This window comes from Tauraco erythrolophus, chromosome 1 (genome assembly GCF_009769465.1).
Source record: "Tauraco erythrolophus isolate bTauEry1 chromosome 1, bTauEry1.pri, whole genome shotgun sequence".
Lineage (NCBI taxonomy): Eukaryota > Metazoa > Chordata > Aves > Musophagiformes > Musophagidae > Tauraco > Tauraco erythrolophus.
Window position 1 is genome coordinate 46,326,804 of NC_141465.1, and position 6,041 is coordinate 46,332,844.

Sequence of the window (6,041 nt, forward strand, 5' to 3'; positions counted from 1 at the left end):
ACCCCAACTGTGCCGGCTACCGGCGCCGCTCTCCCTATTTATAGACGTCTATGCTCCGCCCCTCCCCGCACGCAAGCCAATGGGAGCGCCTGTGTTGCTCGCCCTCAGCCAATCATAGGCGCCCCTCCCCGGAATCTTGCCTCAGCCTGCCAGCAACAGCTGGTGCGGGTTGTCGCGTGACTCGGCCCCCCGGCGCGCGGTGGCGCCCCCTAGCGGAGCCGGGCGGCGCGGTGGGGCGGCCGGGGAGGCGGTGCCCGTTCTCCCTCTGCGGGGCGGGGGTCGGTGGGCGGGCCGGGCTCCGACGGGACCCCCCAGCCCGGGGAGCCCCTCGGGACCGCGGGCTTCTCCCGGCAGCGGCTTACCGCGGTTCCCCGAAAAGCGAGCCCGTCTTTGCCGCAGCGGGTGCGACTGCGCCTGGCTCGGGGCTCTCCCTGCGCGGGCGCTGGGCGCCGCGGCACCATCTTAGGCGCTGCGCCGCCGCCTTGGCCGCAGGCTCCGCGGTCAGGGAGCACGGCGGGTTTCACCACGGAAATGTACCGCTGTGTGGAGAAGGAAAAAAAAAAAAAGAAAAAGAAAAGCCTCTGTTCTTACTTGAAGTACTAAGTAATAATCCGTATCAAAGCCTGTGGGGGTGGGGAGGTGTCTAACACCAAGATACGTCCCTAGGCCGGAGCGTCCTGATGGAAAAGGGCTCAAATCGTTGGAAGTTTCACTTTGGGCTTGGGACGTTACACACACCGTAACCGACCCGGTTTACCAGCCTGACTAGAGAGGAAGGGATAGTGCTGGGAGAATCATAAAGGACAGGACAGGAGCATTTTCAAAACAGGAGGGATCTGCCAGTAGTCTCTCTCCCATAAGGGAGGCTGAGACTCCTTCCCGATGGAGGTATGGGAGTCCCTCAGGAGAGAAGTGGGTGTGATGAAGAAATTCAATCTGGATAAACTCCCTCAAGTCGGTTTGGAGTAGGAAAGGATGGAGGAATTCTCCCCAGCCCAGCTCTTCTTGTGAACATTACCTGCAGATACAGATCTACGCCACAGAATGAGAGCTGGATCCTGATCTAGATGACTGTGCGTGTCTATAGACCTACCAGCTAGGCCAGCCAGAGAGGCAGAATTTTTTGTCATACGCATGGTTTTCTCTTCACCCTCTTCTATAAACTTTGCAACTATCATGTCCATTCTTAGATACTGTAACGGAGCTCTTTATTTTACAAGTACCTTAATCTGACTTGTTTTAAGACTGATTTGGGATATGGGAAGACGCTAAGTCATGCTACTGCTGCAGAGTAACAATCCTCAAAACCTGGATTCCCAAACACTCACCACACTCATATTCGATTTTTCAGTGTATCCAACAAAACCTACAAAGTTCACCTTCATTTAGACAAAGGGGCCAGCGTGGAACATGAGACTACAAGAGGATTGTATAAAGAAGCGTGTATTCTGGTGGCTGGTGTTAGCCAAGAAAATCCTTTGGCACACAAAGTGCCTAGAGTCCTGGAAGAGTAATTTAGGATTTATGCAAACACCCAAACTGGCTCAGTTTACCCTCTATTGGAGCGAAAATGGAGAAGCCCAAAGAACAGATGCATTTCCAAAACACAAGGCAACAGCCAATGGCCAGTAGTAGAAAAGTCAAGATTTGTTTCCTGACTTATGGATCTGGAAATCCTTCAGGATAGGGCTTTTGGTAGGGAGACTGAATCTGAATAAACTAGCGAAGAATAAACTCAGGCTAACTACACATATTTAATGAATACACAATTTTTCAATCCCTATAAATGATGTGACTGGGATCAGAAGTGGGGAATACTGTCTCTGTAAAAGACTTAACAGTGTTTGTCTTGTGTCAATTCTTTTTGTTTTGCATTTCACAATGAGGAAGTCATGCTGTCAGGAAACCTACTGTTGTGTAAGAGCAGAAAGTGCCTGGTTTCTTTCATTCTCAAGTCAGAAAAGTCATATGATTTTAGAAGTTGAAGTTTCAGAAAAAAAACCAACATTTTCCACCTTGACTGCTTTTGAAAGTCCTGCTTTAACTTGCTCAGAAATATGCTGATATCGTGTTACCCCAGCGAATACAGTTCATTTGAGTTAGCTTTCAAATTCACAAAGCAGAAGAAAAAAAAATCAAAAAAATTCCTAAAGTATCAGAAATAGTTTCATGAACCAATAGGAAATGCAGAGAATAAAAAAAAAAAAAAAGGAAAATGAAAAACATATAATTAAGATACCTATATCTCAGAGACTACACTGAAATTATTTAGTTATAAATTACTAGAGATATTTTTTCAGAATTAAGTAAGGTTAATAAGAATGGTAAGAGTATTTTACAAAGCGGTTTTTAAAGAACTCAGTTTTGTCAATGAATCAGACTGCTGGACCTTGTACTTTGGCAGCAGCTTTTTCCTTTTGTCTGAGGTCTGTTTGTCTTTGAGCAGGTTTTGTGTCATCTTGACGTAGCTGAGGTCAGTGGCGAAATCTCTAATGACTTGCACAGGGCTCGGATTTTTTCCTGGAGTGGTCAGACTGCTTTTGCGCACGTCTCCCTAAGGGAATGAGTAGTGGTAAGTCTCCTGAAAAGGATCAAGTTTTTCTCAAATTATGCAAATAAGTACTCTGGAAAGTGGCTAGCATACGTGTTTAAGGTAAACTGATGTTGAAATAACCTGCTACAATGAAATATGCACTGAAGTCTGGATTAGCTCGCTCTTCTCCTGTTACCAGCCAGCAGCTTCTTCTATGCAGATCCTCCTGACTGGGAATCCATCTGCATTTCCACCAGGAGGGCTGGTACTGCGGTGTTTGAGGGGTAGAATGGTTAGAATTATCTAAAAAGATCATGCATGTTGTTGCTGTTATTTTATCTTCTTCCTAAATCTTATTTGTAAGTGGGGAGAGAGAAAATTTCGTGCAAAATAGCAAGCAGCACTTTCTTTTTTAGCATGAAACAGGAACTGGTATTAATAAACGCACGCAGAGTGCTACATATCTGACTGAAGCAAGTTTTCCCCACATCCTCTCCGGAGATGGAGGTCTTGTCTAGTCTCAAGCTACAGGAAATAGCCATGCTAGTTCCCCAAGATCCTTTTGTGTTGATGCAAATGAACAATTTATTCAAAGTTCTGGGACCTCAGCTGGACACTTGCACTGTTTACATATTTTTATTTGCTTCTGAATATCCTCTTATCTTGGAGGCTGGAGGGAAAGGCTGAAAGTGGGCACCAGCTTGCTTGCCTTACTGTTCAACTTACCAAACTCTCCTTTACTTCCGGTATTTTAATTTTTTATTTCCTCCTTCACTAGGAAGATTCCTTGAATTCTTATATGAATGCCTCTCTCATGCCTCAAAGGTTCTCTGTTTATAATAAATAAAAGAGGGAAGGAGAAAAATGGCTTATTCCACATTAAAATGCAGTGAGTTAATTTTTTGCTACAGTATTGAATGTCTGAAGTATTGCAATCCGAATTGTATCTCCAAATTGTATCTGCAAATTACCTCTCTTGTCGAATCTCTGGAGCAAAATACAGAAAATGCAATTAATATTCAGTGTTGACCTGTTATTTTTCCAGACTACTCTTTGGGCAACGTTCAGGATTCTCAGCATTTTCAACTGAATGATTTCTTTTTCATACTCAGAACTTGCATTGATTTTTATCAGTTCGCAGGTGCTTCCAGATATTTTTTTCAAGCAACATACAATTACAGTTTATCAATGCTAGGCTGTGCATAGAAAAAAACACTCACTTTATCAGAATAGTACAGAATAGTAAATAAACACTGCAGTAGCACTGCTCAGAATTCAGGTCAAATGCAAAATCAAGTTTCACATCATAAAACTGCATGAATTTCCATATGCTGGAAACAAAAGGACCATCATTTTGCGTTATTATATTTGAAGACATATTTTAGGTCATTAGAACCCCGTTCCTGTAAGCTGAACGGGGTATAGGATGATATATCTCATGATGATGATATATCTCATCTGTCATTTGTAATTATGCAATTTGATGGATTAAGGATTTAGACGTAACTGATTATCGGTCTGCATCCACAAGTCATCTACATCATGCATGCAAATAATTTGGAGTATAAAAGTTATAGAAAGAAATGTTGGAAAAAAATCAAACCAGGCCTCGATTTTATAACTTTATGTTTTGGACACAGTAGAAGTCTCATTGTCTCCGACCCTGAGATATCCTTAAAGCAGCGTTCTGAGGTGCAATGTTCTGAGGCTGTAAAGAGAAACTCAGGGAATCTAAATTTTTCCTTAAAACTAAGGAGGGCTCTCAAGATGAGCAGGTGTTTTTCTTATATGTCGTTTAGTCTTTTGGCACAGTCTATTGTTCCATCCAGAGCTGATTCTTTTCATGGAGTCTTGTTTTTTCAACCTTCAGCACGCACCCGAACCAGGTTTCCACATTTTTTCCCCACAACCAGATGAACGAGCAGCTTTGCAATGGTGCTCTGGACTTTTTCCTCTGTAGGCACGCAGAGCTGGTCTACGCGTGGTCACGTAGCAGGAGGTGTGCGACTGTATGGGCTGATGTATACAAGGGACTTTTGAGTAAGAAGTTTGGGAGTGTGAACCAGCTGAGAGGAACCTTCCTCCTATTGCGCTGTGCCTGCCACCCAGCTCGCTCTCTGCCTCCTCCACGAATGAGGATCACCCGCCAGGCCCCTCGCTTGTGCCTGGTTATGTGACCACGAAACAGGAGGGAAGCACTTGCATCGCATCCATGACACAAAAACCGTGTTGGTAACAAGCGTCGGTTCTGGGAGGGTTTTGCTCCGTGTGCAAGACACACAACTTCAGTCTCTCCGTCTTTCAAAACAGAAATCTGCAATCTATCACAAGTCTCATAAAAGAAAGGCATGAATCCCATTTTTCAGTTTACATAGCCTTAGTTTAGTTTGTCTGGAAGCAATTTATCAAAAAGGTGGTGACAGAGAAAAAAAGACTCATCAGGTGTTACTCTTGCAAACAAATGAATCATCTGGTTAAAGGACTTTCACTGTTTGCTAGAACATGTGTTTTCTCATATCCTTGTACAATTGCAGTAGCGTCTTTGGTGAGCACGGTATGTTTAACAACTTCCTTGCTAACTCGTACCTCCTGTAAGCACCATTTTGCTGCCAAGCTGAAATGACCAGTGAGAACCACGTACGCTCTGGCCGGAGTGAGAGCCATGGGCTGCACCTGGCCACCTACACACAAGTTACTCGGAGGTGCTGACACGGTTAGCAGCTAGTCCTCGGAAAGTCAGATCCTTACCGGCTCTACGGTGTCTCTGTGAAGAGCAGAACCTGCCCCGCTGCCCACGGACCCCGGGACAGGCCGAGTGTCCTCTCTGCTCTAAGGTTCTTCGGTTGCCAGGAATAAAAGTAATTCCGATGAATTAAGCTTGTTGATTATCCACCTGTGGAAAGCGCACAGCTTACTTGAACCTCTTCTCCCTAGAAACCACCAAGGCTCTCGATTTCCTTCCCTAACAGTGCCACCAAGTGACCGGCCGGGGTAGGAGGCCGTGTCCCGGCCCGGCGTGGGGGCAGGTCGGCGGGATCCGCCCCTGCTGCCACGGAACGCCCAGCTATGCGCGCGACAGCCTGCCCTCTTCAAGGCACAGCGTAAAAAAAAAGAAGGAGTATTTAAAAATAAATAAATAAATACAAATCACGGTGCTTATTAAAAGCAAGTCCCACGCAGAGCCCGGCGGGAACAGCCTGCCCGCTGCCTAATAGCCGCCGGCTGCTCCATCCTCCGCTCCTGAGAGCGGCCGCGATGCGCAAGGGAAAGGGAGACAGAGGGAGCAGCGGCCCGCCCCTGTGCGGAAGGCGCGGTGGGTGGCAGGAGGCCGGGGCCGAGCGGGACGGCCCGGCGGGCCCGGAGCCGCCTGGGGCGGGGAAAGGCGCGGGGAGCCGGCCCCACGCGGGGAGCGCGCAGAGCGTCGCGGTGGAGGGGCGGCGCGCGGAGCACTTTCTGTGCCCGGCCAGCCGCGAGTCTATGGTGCTGGAGGACCGCGTGCCGCGGGCAG